General features: G+C 35.9%; 1 pseudogene; it reads right to left on the bottom strand.

Moving 5' to 3' along the window:
- Positions 1 to 12,035: 12,035 nt before the first annotated feature.
- LOC127870542 (U2 spliceosomal RNA) lies at positions 12,036 to 12,218 on the bottom strand (annotated as a pseudogene).
- Between the last annotated feature and the right edge of the window lie 9,830 nt (positions 12,219 to 22,048).

Here is a 22,048-nt window from a genome sequence, read left to right as displayed (position 1 = left end):
TGTCATTTCGCCGACAGTTTGGATAGTTCTCTGTTCTGCAAGCCCAATTAGTACACGCCTTGCAGGAGGAGTTAAGCGGTACATTTACATCGATAGTTACCAATGAGAACGCGCACATTGTACATACATATGCAGTAGTTTACCTGAGCGATGAAATGACGTCGTTATAGATATGTATTTACGCTCAAAAAAGTTTACACGCGCAACACATTCCCAACAGTAAATATGAATACGATTTATTCTAGTATGTTCTACTGTTTACTTGTTTCGTGTTTCAAAACTCTTAAACACTAATTATCCAGTCGATGTTCAATTTATTTTGTAAGACATTAATTCAGTACTATATAAACAAAAACTTACAACCCACCCGTGCAAACTGTAGTGCTAATTTCCATAATTTTATCTACCGTATCCATACGTAAACGACTTTATTTTATATACCGCAACCTCTTTGCGCGTGCTGTAAGTTGTCTTATGATTACGTGATAATTGATTGACCATTCGTTAATTACATGTTTTGGCAGTCAGAAAAATTATTAAAGAAAAACAAAATTGATCAAAGGTCTGTTAATTACGTAGATCCACTACTGTAAAAGTCCAGCGAGTTTTGACAGTTTGTTAATCCACCGCTAATTATGAAAAACACCCATCTTATATAAACTGGAATCACAGTTCATTTTTATACTAACAAGTCCTAATACTACACAATAGACATTGAGAAAACACATTTCCTCGATTAGATATAAATTATCAGAGTAGAATAAAATTGCTACGTCATGACTCATGACCTTCGACATTGCACATGGCAGATGAATTGTTACATTCAACCCGCGTTCAATTCAAAGCTGGCGATTCAAATTACAAGTAATGGTGATTCAATAATGGAGAAAGCATTAACTGGATTAAACAAACATGTACGTCTAATAAGGTTTGTTAAACCAATAACAACAAGGACAATTTGGATTATTAAATGAAACAGGTAAGGCATTCTCAAGAGTACATATTTCGGATATGTATACAATTCGGATAAACAGTTATAGATATACTATATGTCCCATGCATTAAGATTGTGTTTTGTTAAGACTCGTTTTTACCACAATTTGGTGATTTCATGACGCGAAGAATTCCCAATGGCATTGGTACCGGACCTGTTCCCAATTGGGTGAAAAAAATCACTGACTAATTATCATGTATCGATACATTATGATGTAAATAGGGTTTGGATTGTCATTGCATTATTAAAGTACTGTTTATTTTTATGATGCACATGGAAATCACAAGTTTTATTTGTATGAATTGATTTTTGTGACTTAATATGACTTTTGTAAGGATTTATTGAATTTGAAAATAGTATTTGTTTGTCATTGATGATGATACTAAGGCTTGGTGTAATGAGGGGTATAAAACAAGCAAAGATTTTATTAAACGCCGAACAGAAATCACTTCTCCTTCTAGTAGCCTCACTTCTCCCTAATTTCAGCTCAGGGAGAAGTCACTTCTCCCTCAAGTTTGAACCTAGGCTGAGCCCTGTACATATGAAGTTTCAAAGTTGTAGGGGAAGCAATGTGATGTAGAGGCAAATTTAAAGTTTTATATAAGAGGTCACAGTGACCTTGACCTTTGACCTAGTAACCCAAAAATGGTTGTGGCATGTAGAACTCATCAAGGTGCATGTGCATATGAAGTTTCAAAGTTGTACGTGGAAGGACTATGATGTTAGAGGCAAAGTTAAAGTTTTATATTAGAAGTCACAGTGACCTTTACCTTTGACCTAGTGACCCAAAAATTGGTGTGGCGTGTAGAACTCATCAAGGTGCATGTATATATGAAGTTTCAAAGTTGTAGGTGGAAGCACTTTAAATTAAGAGCCAATGTAAAGGTTTTAGCACGACACCCGGACGGCGGACGACGAAGAGGCTATGAAATACCTGAGTTTTCTCCGAAAACAGCCGAGCTAAAAATGACAAAACATAGATAATTAATCTCTTATGTTTTATAATGTTTCACTCACACATAGGTGCATAGTGTTTTTTCCCAGAAGGATTTAGAGGCATGACGCAGTTAATTCAAAAAGGGCATTTTAAAGCGCGGTTTAAAACAAATCGCAAAAAGTAACTTAAAAAGCCATTTTTTGGGGGGGGGGATTTAGGCACATTTGTTGCTGTTTGGGGAAAAACATCAAGAAATATAAACAACATACTTATGGGGGGGGAATTTAAGCCTATTAGTGGCTGTTTGGGGAAAAACATTAACAAATACACACAGGGGTGTCAATTGTCCCCAATTTGAAATCCGGAAAATTAAGCCGTAGGATAAAGGGAAGAGAGGGCCCAACCCCCCGAGCCCTAGCTTATTTTTCTTTTTTTTAATAGTCTTTCTAGGTGCAATTTCTGGTGAGTACAATGCGAAATATTATAAACCAAACCATCTGTAACACCGCAGGTGTATTTGTCATTCTTAACAAATGATATTAAGAACTTCGAAATTAAATTAAAATCGACAAACCAGCGTATCCGAAAACGACTGTCCGAAAACATGTCGCGATACATCATTTGCAAATGAAATAAAATATGCATATTGTTTGCCTGCAGAAAATGAAAACCAGTAACCAGTAATCTAGCAAACACGCAGTCAATATATAATTTGCTTAACATATTGTTTTAAAATATGATATTGCAGTGCTTTACTTATAGCCAGTGACTGCTCATGTCAGTGCCAGCCGCTTACCAATCAGATATCAATAAATAAAATCGGTACCAAGCGCAAATGTCCGGAATGCCGACGATGCCATAACAATATTCTTTCTGAAATGATCCCGCACTAAAAGAATGTTGTCCCTACCCCCACCCGCCTTAAACAAACTCATCCGATTTACATTCACCTCAAAATCAACCCTGGACGGCTCAAATCCGGATTTCTGGAATAATCCGGAAAATTGACACCCCTGTACACATGTATAAACAAACACACTAACATTGTAAGAGTTAATGATGTTCCAAACTTATTTTAATTACTATTAATAAGTTTACATGTGCCCTTCAATACCTTCCATTTCAGTTCCATGCTGTTTCAGATAACTGTACAGCGTGACAAACACACCCCAGTATAAGACACAAATATTTTACAGACAAAAGTTGCATATCATAGCATATAAAAATCTTCTTTTTTTTAAGTCAGATATGCGTCAATGACAATGATTACCAATATTTTTTTTTGCTGTTTCCATTTTATACTATTTTATAGTACAACCAAAACGGTAACACACTTCTAAACAAATAGTACATGTGTACTTGTGCCAGTACTTGGTATACAGACAGTGTACCACAACTTGTGTAATTGGTAAATTTTAAATAATATACATTAAAACTACTCATGACAAAAGTCAATTTATATATTAAACGATTTTCCCAAAAATAGCCCAAGACACTAAAATTTCAGGCTTTTTCCGCTCCATTTTGGGAATACGCCACACTGGAATTTTGGGAATTTCGTGTCGTGAAAACCCCCATTTTGGGAAAAAAATTATTCGCAAAATTGGCTCAATTGGGAAAAATTATCGCATGTAAATAGTGTTTCTTATATTTCAAAGAAGCCGTTAACTGGTAAATAACGACTATTTTGATAACTTATTATTAAAATTTTACAAAGTATTATGAACATGTGAGAAAAGTGCAGGTTTTTTAATCTGAATTTGGGGAAAAGGCCTGGCCTTTTTTGAGGTGAAAAAAATCATGCGAAGCGCCGGATTTTGAGAAAAATAAGGAAAGTCTTAAATAATCATTAACATATTTTACAGTTTTTAAAACAAATTCAAGGCAACAGATAATTTAATTATGCAACACTTTCTATTTTCTACACTGGATCAGGTTAACTTATATATTTTAAGGTAAAAAAAAATAATTTTTTTTTTTTTTTTTGGAATTGGGAATTTTTTTTTTCAATTGGGAAAAAAACAACCAGATTTGCATTGGGAATGGGGCCGAATTTCGAACCGGTGGCATAGGGCGGAAAAAGCCTGAATTTCTAACAGTTGTGAATCAGTCATGGGTGAATAACACCATGTTGCTATCAGTTAATAATTCCAGGATTTTTGTGGCAGTTTATTGGCTATATTGTTCCTACCACACTTATATATCCTAAGATGTACTCCTCCACAACAAAATCATGGCCAGTTAGTTAGGAGACTGATAATGGTGACCAGGTGTAACCCACACGGAAAGTGTGCATTTTATGCATAATATTGTCAAAACATTTATTTCGACACATTAACGTTTTAACACATTATAAATGAATTCATTACACACAACTGTACTTTGTTTGATGAATTGTCAAATGAGCATAAATAAATGTGTAATCCGCGACACAATTCCGGATTCTGATGTTAAAACAATGGTAAAAAGTTGCAGCTTCAATTGAAAGGTGCTCATGTATTTCATGTTGATTCTTTTCCCCATATAATGGGCTTGAAAACTAAGCTGCACATGCATAGCGTCTGGTCATCAGAAGCGTGTGTGTATTCATTTTGCATAAAACTTTGTCGCGCAGAAAACATTGAGATCTTTTAATTTTGTTTTAAAGTTTCATAGTGCATTTTAACAAAATTATATCGCCAATGATTTAAAATTGGTATTTCATCTAAATTAATTTTAAATCATCACACAAAATCTTTATTGTTACGGTCTTTTAGATAAGTCATTAATGAACATATTAAATGATGACTAAACAGAAAATCCAAACACAACTGGATTTAGTAGTTTAAAAAACTCTATTAGACATGCAAGTTAAGTGCCTAGAAGTTAAAGCTGTAGATATCTTCTCATAAATGCTACATGTACTCAGCAAAAACCTACATCAGTGGAGGGTTGAACGGAAAACTGTCGTAACTCATATTAAGTATAGAAGGAGATACGAAAGTTTTCTGTTCAGCCCTCAATCTGTTAGTTTTTTTAAAGCACAACTGTTGCGAATCATATCCACTTTTCTTTACTAATAAATGAATTTAGTTATATTTGGTATACAATCCATTTTGCAGTAACCCGCTATGAAATCAATGGTAATTTTGGTTGTCTGAAAATGTGTTGATCATTAAATTATGTTAATACTCCAGTCGGTCTATTTTTAACCTAGAAAAAATTGCAAAAGAATTTATTCCGTGTGCGTCGTATTCTCATACGTCTTATTAATTCATAGTGTTTTTTTCAAGTCTCAACTCAATGGGGAAAGTGTTAAAATTCAACGTTGAAAATGGCGAAAAATGCGAAGTTTTATTATGTCCCATATAGTACACCATACGGTTTCTTCCAATAAATTTGACGTCATTAAGTGACGTGAAACAGTTCAATATGGCGGGCAAAGTCAGTTGAAAGTTCTGATCGATGTGGAATCAACTGTGATTTGACGTTATAAAGACAGTAAGTAGAAGTTTTGTTTTTCAAACGATGTGAATTGTAATATTTCAATATAGAGCAATGCTTAATGGTGCCGCTGTTTTAGCATAAATCTAGTTGAAAGAAGATTATAAGAATATCAGTGCCCTCTTAAAAGACATGCATCATCAAGTTATTGAATTGAGGCGTTTATACATCTTTGTAGACTTTTTTTCATATAAAATACACATGGAGAGTTGATATTTACCAAAGGCATCCTAAATACATGAAAAAAACTTTTTTTGACAACTTATAAACCGAGGTCTGCACAATTTTTAAAACTACGGAAGCGTGTTTGTGTCAAAAATCGCAAATTTCGGGGAATATGAGTTCTTAGTTTTTCGCATTTTATGTATATTCTTTGATTTAAACAAGTTCATTAAGTACATGAAATTGCTAAATATTAAATATTATCTATATTAACACCATTTCAGGTCACTGCATCAGTGATATACAGCATGTGAGAAGACCAGCAGATCATGTAGTTTTTGCCATCTTTCTCATTCAGCACGGTAGGTTACATTAACTGAACAATCGATTTTATGAAATATTTCATGTATTATAATCAGAAAAAAAGATAAGTTAAAAGTATAATTATACTGCTAGTCCATGATATTTGGATTTTGTCTTTTCACAAGTGGTTATTAACACTATGCCACTCATGCCACCCAGCAGTTTGTACTTATTTACATGTATACTGAAGAATGTTACAATATAAAGAACATATATTTCACGATCGAGTCGGTCACGAAAAATGCAACCAACACTGATTCAAAACGCCAGGAGGCTTTTATTGGAAGTAACACAAATCATTATTTAACGTTATTCTACTTCAGTTACAGTGGTATGTATTACAATTATATTAAAATATATTTATGCAAACATTATTTTTGTTGCAGGACAAGGTATGATGGATGACCAGGCGAACAGCAGAATATTAAGATCGGACGAGACTTTTGATATTAAGTCTGACTGCTTATTCTGTGCTAATTAGGCTAAATCGGACAAAAAGAAAAGGGGTGGGGATGTATGGGATGTCAAAACTTTTGACTTTCAAGAAACTATAATAAAGAAATGTAAAGAAAGAAATGACCTTTGGGGTATATCAGTGCTTGGAAGAATTGAGCACATCATAGATCTGCCTGCTGCTGATGCAGTTTACCACCAGACATGTAATACAAACTTCCGGACTGGAAAAGACATACCTTTGAAATATCGTTCAAATAAAAGACAAAAAACAAGTTCAAAAAGTCCAGGAAGGCCTGTTGATAAGAACCAATTGTTAGCGTTTCAAGAAGTTGTGAAATATGTAGAAAGTTCGGAAGGTAAAGTCATATCAGTGAGTGACCTCGTCCAAAAAATGACTGAACTCTGTGGTGACAAGTCTTACAGTACAAAACATATGAAAAACAAACTGATAGAACACTTTGGTACTGATATTGTTATCGGAGAATTAGATGGTAAAAGTGACATTATAACCTTAAAGATTACAGCTTCATATATCATTCATAATTTTCACAAGAGTCAGAAAAATGAGGCATCAAATGAACGAGAAAATATCTTGTTAACAGCAGCTAAACTTATCAAAAATGACATCCAATCCATGCAGTATGATAAGTCGTTCTACCCAGCATCAGAAAATGTTAAATCAATTGAAGACAACTTAGCATTTTTGCCAAAGAGTTTACTGATATTTTTGAACAACATATTTGTTGAGAAAGATTGTAAGTTGAAAATCGCTGTTGTCGGGCAAGCAATAATGCAAGCTTGTGCCCCTAGAAATGTTATTTGTCCTTTGCAGTTAGCCTTAGGCTTACAAATGCATCACCAGTTTTGTTCGAGGTTCCTTATTGATACTTTGTTTCAGTTAGGCCTATGCTCATCATATGGTGAAGTACAAAAGTTTGAAATCAATGCAGCAGCTTCAAACTCAACATTGTTCAAAAATAACTTCCCTGGACAATTCATGCAATTTGTAGCAGACAATGTCGACCACAATTCGAGGACACTTGATGGACTGAATACTTTTCATGGAATGGGTATAATTTCTTGTAAAACCCCAGGGCAGAAGACCAGTTGGAATATACCAAGGACGGATGCCAACTATAGCCAGTTATCAGAGGCCAACATTGAAATTAAGTATTACAAGCCATCCGAGGCTTCAGTCCCGCCCATCAAATTTAATGAACTGACTGAGATTTCCCCAAAGAATAAGAATTTCTTCCATTCTGCCAACTTGTTGATCAAATCTGTTTGGATTGCAAGACAGACAAGACCTAATTGGTCAGGATTTATGCAGACATTTCAGCAAGGAACACATCCAGGGGCAGCAAATGTGACATTTTTGCCAATGATAGACATGGCGCCAAGTGATCTCACATGTATCAACTCTACTTTATGGTTTGTTGCAAACCAAGCAGAGAAATTTAGTGTGACACCTATCATAACCTTTGACCAACCACTGTACCTGAAAGCTCATACAGTAATAAGAGAACAGAATGCCGACAGTCCGTTAAGACGTGTAGTATTGAGACTGGGTGGATTCCATATGCAGATGAGTTTCTTGGGGTGCATAGGGCACATTTTTACTGACACTGGATTGCAAGAAATATTGGAGACAGTCTATGCTTCAAACGCAGTTGTTCACATGTTGACTGGAAAGTCTGTCCATAGAGCTGTTAGAGGTTATTTTATGCTTGACACTGCACTCCATGCTTTGATGTTGTCTGAACTGTATAACAGACCGCTGGACGCACCAATATCTGAGCAGTTGAGTAACCATGGTGTAGAAAATGCGAATGGTTCAACAATCGCTTTTCCAAACACAGGTTTAACAGAGGAATCAGAGTAGTCAAGACAATCGATAGACCTTAATGAAAATATCTACGACGCTCCTAATGATGATGTAGAAGCTATCGGTCACTTATACGACGCCATTTCAAGCGACAATGCAGCACTAGATGATACCAAAACAAACACACACCTGAAAGCGATTGATGAAAATATATCACATTTCAGACAGAAGTTGAAAGAAAATAGGACAGCTCAGCTTTGGTTCCAATTCATGGACATGGTATCACTTTTGCAGCAGTTCTTGATGGCTGAGAGAACAGGCGATTGGGAAGGTCACTTATCAAGTGTAAAAAGCATGTTACCCTATTTTGCAGCTGCGGGTCATACACACTATCTGAAGTCGTGCTACCTATACCTAATGGATATGATGAATTTGTCCACTGATCATCCAGACGTTAGTGAAGCTTTCTCACAGGGACTCCATGTGGTCAGAAGAACAGATCGGTACTGGGCGGGCTTGTCAACTGATTTGATTATCGAGCAAGTTTTGATGCGTGCGCTTAAGACAAGTGGTGGACTAACACGTGGCCGAGGCATGACTGACAATCAGAGATCGCTATGGGTACTATCCATGCCTGCGTGTTCAGAAATGAACGCAGCAGTACAGGAATTGACAGGAGTATATTATGCCACCAGTGATCAACACAAAGACGTAGGGACAACAAGAAACTCAAAGGACAGTACAGACACTAGAACTATAATCAAGTTTCTGTCAGAGAGAAACCCGTTTGACGAGGCTGTGCAAGATCTAAGAAACATTGAAACCGGTGTATTTGCTGAACTGAACGTAAATATTGACAAAGCAAAGGACGTTGGAAGCAGTGTTTTAAAGGACATGAAAGACAAAAATGTAGATGTGTATACATTTAGAAGAGCAGACCAAGTTGTGAGAATGAATGTCAAGTCCACTCTGAAAGTTGATGATGAACTGATAGAAGTCGATCCACAACTTTTGTTTCAGCGTCTCATAACTGTTGCTGACAGAAACATGCCAAATATGCCAGATATATTCAAGTATGAATTGTGCCAAGTTCCATCGTCTATGTTTGACAAAAGCGGACTTCTAAGAGAGGCTAACAAACCGAATTTATCCGAAGCTATTTGGAATATGGGTGACTGTCAAGCTAACACCTTCCCACAATCACCAACATATGTTTTAGATGGTGGGTCATTGCTGCAACGTGTTCCATGGAAGAAAAACAGTACATTTCAGCAGATATGCCAACAATACCTTCGAAGTATTCAACAACACTATGGCAACATAGCAAAAGTTGTGTTTGACGGGTATTCCTCCTCACCAAGTCTCAAGGATGTTACACATATGAGGCGAACGAAAGGAAAAATAGGGACAAAGGCATTATTTAACCTTGATACGACGTTCAGGTCAGATAAGGAAAAATTCCTCAACAACACAGAAAACAAGCAGAACTTTCTAACCATCCTGAGCAAATACCTGAGAGACAACAACGTGGATGCAATACAAGCAGTCGATGACGCTGATACGTTGATAGTAAGCACTGCAGTTCAAGAAGCAACATCGCATGATACGGTCGTTGTCGGTGAAGACACTGACGTGCTTGTATTATTGTGTCACCATGGGGACGATTCAAGTCACAATCTGCTTTATAAATCAGATATAAGGCGAGCAAATAAGGCAAATAAAGTCTGGGATATCAAGAAAACGAAAACTGTACTTGGACCAGAGTTATGCAGCATGCTTCCGTTCATACATGCATACACAGGTTGTGATACGACTTCTAGGATACATGGTATCAGCAAGGAAGCCGTACTAAAGTTGTTCAAAACCAGTTCCGAATTCAGACGGACCATTGCGATATTTAATGAAGAGGAACCAGACGTTAACGAAATAACAACTCGTAGTGAAGAGGCAATGATTCTTCTCAACAACGGTGTTCCTTCTGAAGGGCTCGATATCCTGAGATTCCGGAAGTTCACCCAGAAGGTTTGCACAAGTAAAACATCCGTCCAAGTAGAGACATTACCACCGACCACGGCTGCCTTTCGCTTTCACTCACTGCGCACATACCTACAGACACAGATATGGCGAGGAAACAACAATCTGGATGCAGTAGATTGGGGCTGGGAAATATCCAACAACAAATTGATTCCAGTAAGGACACATCTGCTGCCTGCTCCTGAACATCTACTCAAAGTCATACGCTGTAATTGCCGACAAAGTTGTGACTCAAAACGATGCACGTGTAGAAAACATGGACTCGAATGTTCACAAGGCTGTGGGAACTGTCGAGGAAACTGTTCAAACTCCTCCTCCGTCAATGATGATGACGACCTTGTGTCTGAAACCTGAACGTTTCATATGAACGACCTGTATAGAGAGATAAAAAATTGTGAAAGGATTCAATGCATTTAAGATAATATTTTAAACCATTCAGGTATTTCAATAATTATGCACATCATTTATTTGTATATTTCTGTACTAAATAGCATTCGCACGATATAATTGATGCAATATGTATATAAGCAAAGAAGTATAGATTTAAATAATTATATATTGCATTAAGAATGCAGTTAGTTTAGTGTGTGCATATACATTTATTGTTTCAAATTAGACAACGCCAGATTTGCCAATGAGTGTATTTGATTGTGGATGTTTATTTTCTATGATAAGTATCCAAAATAGAGTATCTGTGGAAAATTTTGAAATATAAAATATACTTTAATCATTCATTTAATAATAATATTATTAAACGACATCAAATCAATATATGATCTTTAATTCCATATTGAACAAATAGAAAATATAAGCTTGTCAAAAATATGTTTTTCGACAATTTATGTACATTTATTTTAATATGCATTTCATATAAAAGGTGTGAAGTATATATTGTCTTCACATTATATAAACCATGAATATATTAAAAGGAATTTAAGTAAAAAATTAGTTGCTTATTTTTACTTAAATTAGATATTCTTGGGCTGCATAAATGTTTCTGGTTGCAATGAATTATCTTCTTAGAAGAATGATCTTGAGTTTACAATGGACCTGTTTGTAAGAAGTGGGTGGGGTAAATTGACCCACGACATACGATAAATATGATCAAAATAAAAAGAGAAGTCAATTTAAGAATCATCACCGGCATCTAGACATGCTTTGTATGTCGTCTATGCTTCAAAAACTATGAAAACTAATACTTACTGGCCAGATGCATTTCATATAAGCAATTTTGTAAATTTCCACTGGTTTCAGCTGAAGTTCTAGGCATGTTGTTTCGTTACAAATTTGAGCACTTTCCGCCAAAGAAAAGTAATTTCTAACCTTGTCATGCAATTCTACGTATATTAAAATACCTAAAAACAAACAAATAAATTCTTTTGCAATTTTTTCTACCTTTAGCCATTTTAAGGCTAGAATGACTGGACTATAAGACCTGAATTAAATAAAGTATAATCTGTGTCGTTACTTTTTGTTCAAACTCAGGGCAGTTATACAGCAGGGCAGTTATACAGCCCCATTCCCAATGGAAAAAAGTAGATATTTTTTCCAAATGGGACCTAAAACTTCACAACTGAAGGACTGAAGGTTTCCAAACAAAATTAAAGTATTTTTTTATCTTAACATTTACTTCATCTCCCATCCCGCTCTTTAAGTAAACCTTTGTAAATACAACATAGAAACCTTTTTTATCCTAAAGTTTAAAGCTTTTTTTTGGAAAAAAAACAACACAAATACACAGCTGTCCTAGATTATATATTTCATGTTTTTGTTCTCCCCGAAGGGAGTGGGCCGATCCCGGAGGTACTGCAATACTGGGCCAACCCGTGACGAGAGCGGAGCAAGCCCCTGACATCTCATCTGTGTCCAAAAATCAGTTTTATATCGGAGTCGACGTATCAGATATTAAGCTGATAAGAACAGAAACTACACTTTGATCTTAGCCAAAATGGTGAAAAAACCACTGATGCCCATGACAGTATACAATGCTAGGTTGTTGGTCAATAGAGCAAGGTCTTTCATGACCTTTCAAGCTCGTACAGAGGTTACAAATGTTCTGCTTAATCTAAGGAATAGTTTCCATTTTGGAATTCATGGTTAAGTCAACAACTAGTTAACTTAAAAACTAACATTTTTATTGCTAAAAGCATGTAAAAATTGAACACATTGAAATAGTGACATTCATATTGAAATCTCTGCGGAAACTATTGTTTTCATCATCAAATGCACAGAAAGAATCAGTTTTCAAATTAATTTGCTGACCCCACTCATTCCATTCTGTGAAACCCTTCAAGTGTCACAATTCTAGAACCATTACAAAGAATAAATTTCCATACTAGAAGTGATTTCAATCCATTCAATCGTTCCTCCATTGCATGTTGTTTAACTTTTTAGCTCATCTGAGCACAACGTGCTCATGGTGAGCTTTTGTGATCGCCTTTTGTCCGTCGTGCGTCGTCAACATTTTGCCTTGTGAACACTCTAGAGGCCACATTTATTGTCTGATTTTCATGAAACTTGGTCAGAACATTCAAACCATTGATACCTCGACTGAGTTCGAAACTGGGTCATGCTGGGTCAAAAACTAGGTCACTAGGTAAAAAAAACAAAAAAAACTTGTGAACACCGTAGAAGTCACATTTGATGCCCAATCTTCAAGTAACTTTGTCAAAATATTTGTCTTAATGATATGTTGGTTGAGTTCAAAAATGGTTATGGTCCGTTGAAAAACATGGCCGCCAGGGGGCGGGGCAGTATTCCTTATATGGCTATAGAGAAACCTTGTGAACACTCTAGAAGTCACAATTTTTGCCCAATCATCATGAAACTTGGTCAAAACACTGGTTTCATTGATATCTCGGACGAGTTCGAAAATGGTCCAGATCTGTGAAAAAACATGGCCGCCAGGGGGCGGGGCAGTTTTCTCTCTATATATATAGTGAAAACATGTGAACCCTCTACTAGTCACATTTTTGGTCCAATGTTCATGAAATTTGGTCAGAACATGTGTTTTCTGGATATGACGGTTGAGTTTGAAAATGGTTTGGGTCAGTAAAAAAGCATGGCCGCTGGGGGGGTCATTTTCCTTATATTTATATAGTAAAGCAGCTTGTGAACACTCTAGTTTAGCATATCAAGGGAAGTAACTGCAAAATGGCTTTTGAAAAATTATGTTGAATTGACAGAGTTGTCTGCCTTTTTTTTTTTTTTAAGCACAAGAAGATTAAGTGGAATTAATTATAAATGATAGTTTTACATTCTGGAAGATAGCAATTGCTTTTGAATATGTTTTTTATTGTTTGATGATTCTGTACAATATGGCATTCTTTTGTCAAACGATTAAAGCGAGACTATTCGATTTTTATATGTGTTAAATTGTAATATATTGATAAATACATGTTACAATAACACAAAATAGGCAAGACATTCAAAGACGAATTTCATAAAATGCAGCAAAGACAAATTAGCGCCCCGAGCCGATGGTGCAAAGATATTTCGTACATATTTTCCTGCAATAACTGAAGAATTCGTCTTTTTATTAGGATCGGAGCTAGTGTTTGTGTGTCGTATGAATAGACATTGATGCAGAAATTTAAAAACAACCATCAAACTAAATTAAGATTGACAACGTACATGCATGATAAACATTCTGGCGAATTCGACTTTACAGACATTTTCGATTTCAGAATTAAAGATCTGGCTTATTTCGCATTTTTCGACACATGTTCTTCTCAACTTTTATTTTAAATTATATTGAAATGTATGACCTTGTTAACACTCTAGAGGTCACATTTATTTTCCGATCATCATGAAACTTGGTCTGAAGATTTGTCCCAATGATATCTTGGATGAGTTCAAAATGGTTTTTGTTGCTTTAAAAACATGGCCACCAGGGGCGGGGCATTTTTATGCCCCCCTTCGAAGAAGAGGGGGTATATTGTTTTGCTCATGTCGGTCCGTCTGTCCATCCGTATATATGTCCGTCCAACAGATCGTTTCCGGATGATAACTCAAGAACGCGTAGGCCTAGGATCATGAAACTTCATAGGTACATTGATCATGACTCGCAGATGACCCCTATTGATTTTCAGGTCACTAGGTCAAAGGTCAAGGTCATGGTGACCCGAAATAGTCAAATGGTTTCCGGATGATAACTCAAGAACGCTTAGGCCTAGGATCATAAACTTCTTAGGTACATTGATCATGACTCGCAGATGACCCCTATTGATTTTGAGGTCACTAGGTCAAAGGTCAAGGTCACGGTGACCAGGAAAAGTAAAATGGTTTCAGGATGACAACTCAAGAACGCTTATGCCTAGGATCATTAAACTTCATAGGTACATTGATCATGACTCGCAGATGACCCCTATTGATTTTGAGGTCACTAGGTCAAAGGTCAAGGTCATGGTGAACCGAAATAGTAAAATGGTTTCCGGATGATTACTCAAGAACACTTATGCCTAGGATCATTAAACTTCATACGTACATTGATCATGACTCGCAGATGACCCCTATTGATTTTCAGGTCACTAGGTCAAAGGTCAAGGTCATTTGAAAAAAAAGTTATGAGCTATTGTCATCACCTTGTCTTATTATAAGAGCAATTCAAATGGTTCTGACAGATGCTAAATAATAAGAAAGCACAAAATCTAAATTATATTATACGAGTTGTGCACGGTAGTAAGAAATAAAGACTAAAAAAAATGTGTTTATATAGGCACAAAATAGTAAATTATATTAATACCAAAGGTATGAATATTTGATTATGCAATTGAATGAAAATGTATATATTTGAATACAGTTCATACATATAAAAGGTGGATGTGAACTAGAACTAGTGAAAGATAATTTATTCAGCAAAATATAATGAAAGGAAAGGCAGATAACACTTTGACATAAGTAATAAAATATAAAATGGTCATCAACAAATATAAAATCTATTGCTATGACTCTACATATTGTTTAGAACAGAACACATGGTAACAGTTAAACTATACTAGAAGTGATTTCAATTCATTCAAACTGATCTCAATTGCATTTTGTTTAACTTTTCTTATGGTTCTGACAGTTGATAAATAAAAACTGTCCCAAAACGCACTCTGCAGTTCTTTTTACATTGCATAACAATATCATCACAATATATTAAATCAAAACAAATCTCCACAAGTAAATCATGTATCTAAATATGAGTCATTTTGGAGATTAAGATCAAGATAACAACAATTCACTGATTATATACAATTTAAATGAAAAATAATCATCAACGCAATACAGTTGATTCCTTGCAACATTACACTAAATAATAGATCTATGATGCCAAGAACTTAATTACCAACATACTTTTTAAACATATTCACAGATATGATATTACTTGGCAAAACAGTTAATCATCCATGTAGATTATGTAATGTTATGTAACAGTGAAAATTAGTTTGGTCAGTCAGGCCAAGAATTATTGTTGACAGTACATGTTCCAAAATGTCTGCACTGAAACTGGTTAAACAAAACTATTTTACTTTAAACACTAGGATTTGGTTCCTAATAGCATTTTCTGGGTTCCTATAAGCATTTTGTCCCACAATGATGGATGCTGTGCTCCTATTGAAGTACACTGACTCTGGGTAAGCTAGTCCATCCCTGTAGGAAGCAAGAGTTGACAGCTTCTTCTTGCCTTCACCATCCAGCTGAATGATAGTCTTGGAGTTCCTTCCACAGACCAGAACCTGTCCCAGATCAGTAACATGGATACCATCTGGTCCTTGCAGGTCTGGGTTGGTGAAGGTGTGGAGAACTGTGCCATCTGTGGCCAGGGTGAGGACCTTGTCATGGGCAAGGTTAGTGACAAAAATCTTGTCACCTGAAAGACTCACTGCACACTTATAAACTGTAAAAGAGAGTCATATCATTGAAGTGACTTCTTTAAAGAATTATTATGCTAATAAAGATATTCTTACACAAACCTCATTATGTTTAATCACATTCTCTCAGTCAGTAAATGTACTCCTTGACATAGTCAGAGCATGCGGACATGATTATTATTGTGGCATTATTATCCCCCGCCATAGGCGGAGGGATATTGTTTTGGCGTTGTCTATCCGTCCGTCTGTCTTTTTATCCCCCGCCATCAGGTCTGCCATAGACGGTGGGATATTGTTTTGGCGTTGTCTGTCTGTCTTTCTGTCCGTCTTTCCGTCCGTCCGTCCGTCTGTCAGTCCGGAGCCATATCTTGGAAGTGCTTTGGCGGATTTCATCGAAACTGGTATGAGTGGCATTATACACCATCTGTTAATAACGGAGTTATGGCCCTTTGTATCTTGAAAAAATGCTTTTTGTGTCAAGAAGCATATTGGCAGGGGATACATGTATCAATTCAACGAATTTGCTTGTTTAAATTAGACTCTTAAAACGATGAAAAAGTCCCATACAGGGAAGAAAAGTCATGAAAATACTTAGGCAAAGGAAGAGCTTTATTGTTAAGGAGTTTTCATTTACAAATGAAACAATTATTAGGTATGTTATTTGCAAGCATAATTGTCTGAAATGGGCAAAGGTAAAAATACAATTGACTTTTGTGTAAATATGTATAAAAATAATACAATTTTAATATTCCTATCATATTTATGATAATTTCAAATGTTATTGGAATATAAATACCAAATTTTACCTGCGCAACGGTTTGATGTATCTTCATACACTTGATTCAACAGGGCTCCTTTCATTGAATACTTGTAAAGTGCAGTGCCAGAAGTGAGATACAGGTCTTGCAGATTATGAGCAATACCTTTACATTTATGTTGAAACTGCAACTTCCTGCCCTTAACCAGCTGCCCACCATTCACAGAGACAAACTGGACCTCATCATTAGTCTCATTCTGATACACAGTAACAGCTACTTCACTTGGTGTGATTTTACACATGTCCCCTGGCCAATCAGTTAAATCACAATGTCCCACCACCTGGTATTGATGATTAAGTAGCTTAACTCGTGCATTATAATAATCTGCAACAAGGATCTCATCATCAGAGAGAACACAGATGGCAGGGATAATGCAGACCTTGTTTGCATCACTTGGTATGCTCACATTATACGGTATGCTCACATTATACTCTGACTTTCCTTGTATACTGAGTGCCTGGTCTAACATTAATATTTTCTTGGTACCGAGTACAATCTTCCCCAGACCTGACAACATAGACAAATACTGTTGAACATCACTGTCCCCCTGGAATATCAGAGAACTTTCCACCTGAATAGAGTTCTCCTTCAGATAAGTTTCAGATTGCTTTACTTGTTCCAGACATTTCTTACTTGCAATAAATGTGAGTTCTGCTTTGCCCTTATCAATAATGTCATTTATTGCACCACTGAGTTGTTTTAGTTCATTTTTAAGCTTGATGCAGTTGTCTAAATCAGTCTTAATAGAAGCTTTAAGACTGGTCATCTTATCATCTAGCTCTTGTATAGTGTTTTTTTCAATCTTGTCTAAAATGATATTTATTGTCTGGCGTGTGTCACGTATTTCATCTAATAGTTTGTCGTATGAAGCTTGCAAAGTCAGCATGTTGGTGTTCCAATGGTTCTCATGTTTCTTGACTTCTTCGAGTATAGTTTGGATCTTTTTTGATAGTTGCTGCAAGTCTGGCAGAGGTCCTCTGGCTGACTCAGATATAAGTGTTACTTTAGTACACAGCCTGAAATGAAAATAACTTTTTAATATGTGTATGTGGTTTAAATGGTCATTATGCAAAATATGTCTGAACCTTTGTTCATAATATTTGTATTGTTTTTAAAATGATTTTTTCAGGTAATAAGATATGGACAGTAATTTTAATACTGGTTTTTATTTTGAAGAAGCAAAAAATGAATAGTAGTCATCATTGTACTTTTATTTTCATGTTTTTCACACACAAAAATAGCTATAATAATAATAAATATAAAAAATAATAGATATGAATAATACTGAATTAATTGGTCTTTTCATGACAGCATTTATCATTTTTGAATGCATATATATATGTATATATCTGAGTTACCTGTGATCGAGGAAAGCACAATTAGTGCAGCACAGCTGACTGTGGTCATTGCAGTACATTTCTAAATGTTTGTCTTCATGAAGGTCACACTTCAGAAGGAAATCCTGCACTTCCTTGGACGCTGGCCACTTACTTGTGTCTCCCCTTCCATACGTCACATGTTTCCCAAATAACTGACCATGAAGAGTGACACATTCTGCACAATAAAATTTCTGACAGGTATCGCAGTACAACTCCGCCCACTGGTCAATATTGTGCTCAAGACATGGCGAACAACAAAAGTCTATAATAGAATCAGAGCATGTTTCCATTGTTGATTGAGAAAATGTAGCCATCTTGATCACTTAAGTGCAAATATTCAGTTGAAATCTGTAATCTTTTAATAACACCGTTGCAACTGGTGGCTAAAATCAACTGATATGATATTTTAATAGTTTGGACTCTACTGTTTACTGATAAACATTTAAGCTATCAGTACTTGACTTCATGTTACAGTACTTGTTATTACCTGATGTCTTATATAAATGATAATTAATTATTTTTTGCTATTTCCTCGTCGAAAAAGAAATTTGCAATGTTTTAAACTGTTACCGGTGAATATTGAACTGTTGACCGGTCAACAGTTTGAACTGTTGCCCGCTGGAATAATGACGTCATTTCCTCAAAAAAATGACGTCATTTTACAGTTAAACAGTCAAAATTATTTATTTTATCGATAACTGTTGTGTGTAAATAAAAATTTAGTTTGCTGTTATTTCTATGTTGGAAATTTGATCAGGTAATAAAACACTTATTTCATGGATGCTTGGTGAACAGTCTAAACTGTTGTCCCTCGGTATCAGGGCTGACCTATCGGCCTCGGGCAACAGTACCAAAGTCATCCCTGATACCTTGGGAAACAGTTTTGACTGTTCACCAAGCATCCATGAAATAAGTGTATATTATTAAATCATATTAGGTGCATATTCATACACCATCAAAGCAGCTTTTAGGCCACTCCAAATTGATTTGTTGGTTGTCGGATTTCCGGCACCTATTTTTTCAAAATGGAAAACAAGATGTGTTTGTGAAACACAATGTCCCCCTATATGATGTTTGACCTTGTAGGATGACCTTGACCTTGTGAAGGATGACCTTGACCTTTCACCACTCAAAATGTGCAGCTCCATGAGATACACATGCATGCCAATATCAAGTTGCTATCTTCAATATTGCAAAAGTATTCATAAAATAAGCGATTTGGGCCACATATATTTGACCTCTGACCTTGAAGGATGACCTTGACCTTTCACCACTCAAAATGTGCAGCTCCATGAGATACACATGCATGCCAAATATCAAGTTGCTATCTTCAATATTGCAAAAGTATTCATAAAATAAGCGATTTGGACCACATATATTTGACCTCTGACCTTGAAGGATGACCTTGACCTTTCACCACTCAAAATGTGCAGCTCCATGAGATACACATGCATGCCAAATATGAAGTTGCTATCTTCAATATAGCAAAAGTTATTGCAAAATGTTAAAGTTGGCGCAAACAGACAGACCAACAGACAGACCAACAGACAGGGCAAAAACAATATGTCCCCCACTACTAGTGGGGGACATAAAAAATAATTACAGCTCGCACTCATTTTTGTGTCCTTCTGTAACCATAGTGCATGTGTTTTTTTTTATACGAATACGAATGCCAAATAAAGTGTTCACGGATGGCCAAGTGGTCTTAGTGGAAGACTTTTTACTCCAGGACTCCAGGGGTCAGATGTTCGAGCCCTGTTGAGATATACTTTTTTTTCTTTTTTTAATTTCATTCTTGATTTTTTACTGGAGCTTTTAAGATACAATGTTTACATTTATCAATATAAAGCATTTAATAACAAACTTCAATACATACCGCAATCTGTGAAAAGGCCTCTTTTAACCGGTTTTAATGTCGCTTAATTGTTCTTTGTTAGACATTTGGAGGGTAACAGGACCCAACAGGGACTGATTTTCTAAAATGTTTATTCACTACTGCTTTCAGAGAGCAACTAACCACAAAACAAGGCGAAGCGTACAGAATACTGCCAGTTTTCTATGTGCTGAGTGGTGCAGTAGGCAAGGCTTATCAGGCAGCGCTGACCATTACATCCGTTGAAAGGCATGCCATTATACTTCCCACTTAACCCAAAAGTAATTAAATACACAGGTAAACAAATCCTTACATCACACCATAGATATTAAAACAAGAGCTGTGTTTGTGAAACACAATGCCCCCTACTGTGCTTTGAAGCCATATATTTGACATTTGACCTTGAAGGATGACCTTAACCTTTCACCACTCAAAATGTGCAGCTCCATGAGATACACATGCGTGCCAAATATCAAGTTGCTATCTTCAATATTGCAAAAGTTATGACCAAGGTTAATGTTTTGGGACAGACACACACATACAATGACAGACAGGCCAAAAATAATATACCTCCGATCATTTGATCTGGAGGCATAATAAAAATAAAATAAAAAATAAAATATATAGCAGTGTTTTTGTTGGTTCAAATTCGCAGCTGTAAAAAGAACCCAAGCCCAATTGAAAACAATATATTTTTTTCCTTAATTAATGGGACCTAAAAATTCAAAATTCAAGATTTCAAAAAAAAATATGTTTTTAAATAAATCTCAACATTTAGTTTATCTCTTATCTAAAAAATGAAGATAAGTATAAATATAATTTCTTTACAAAAACACACCAACACTGAGTGCTCAATTTGAGTCAAAATGGCACAATTTTTCTATATCAATATTTTTTTCCCATTGAATCGAGAAAATACCATAACCGTTCCAATTGGGAAAAATCAGAATGTTTTGATTAATGGCAATGAAGGACTTCAGAGTTTCAAGCTTACATGTCGGAGTTCCTTTTAATGAATAGCATGAAAACATTCAATATAATCGATAGCTTGTGAAAATAGTTGAAGCTGACCATTGGCAATGGCAGTCTTCGAATTAGCCTATTAGCCTGAAGCCCGAGTCGATTCTTGGGCCGGACGGTCGATCATAAATGCATGTTAAATAGCCCAACTGGTTGATTAAATATTTGAGCGTCAAATTGTAAACAAAGTGAAATAAAATTAATGAACACCTGTCAGTCACTTCGGGGAGGGGATTCTTGGGTGCGATGGTTGGACGGTATTTTAAAAATAAAATACTAAAAATAAATATTTGTTTTTTAACCGTTTCAAAACAAAAAAAAATGGGGGTGGGTGGGGGGGGTATAGTTTGAGGGTGTGGTGGTGTAATTTGTGAGATGATCTTAAAAAAAAATAGGGGGGGGGGGATTCGGGGGGGGTGGGGGGATTTGGGGGGGGGGGGGGGCACGGGGGATGGTTTGGGTGGAGTCTATTGTTTTGTCAAAGTATCAATCAAATCTAATCATAAATAAAGAAGTTATGGCAATTTTAGCAAAATTTAATAATTTGACCTTGAGAGTCAAGGTCATTCAAAGGTCAAGGTGAAATTCAACTTGCCAGGTACAGTAACCTCATGATAGCATGAAAGTATTTGAAGTTTGAAAGCAATAGCCTTGATACTTTAGAAGTAAAGTGGATCGAAACACAAAATTCAACCATATATTCAAAGTTACTAAGTCAAAAAGGGCCATAATTCCGTAAAAATGACAACCAGAGTTATGCAACTTGTCCTTTTACTGTACCCTTACGATAGTTTGCGAGTGTTCCAAGTATGAAAGCAATATCTATGATACTTTAGGGGTAAAGTG

This window comes from Dreissena polymorpha, chromosome 2 (assembly GCF_020536995.1).
Source record: "Dreissena polymorpha isolate Duluth1 chromosome 2, UMN_Dpol_1.0, whole genome shotgun sequence".
Lineage (NCBI taxonomy): Eukaryota > Metazoa > Mollusca > Bivalvia > Myida > Dreissenidae > Dreissena > Dreissena polymorpha.
This window is presented reverse-complemented; position numbering and strand designations above follow the sequence as displayed.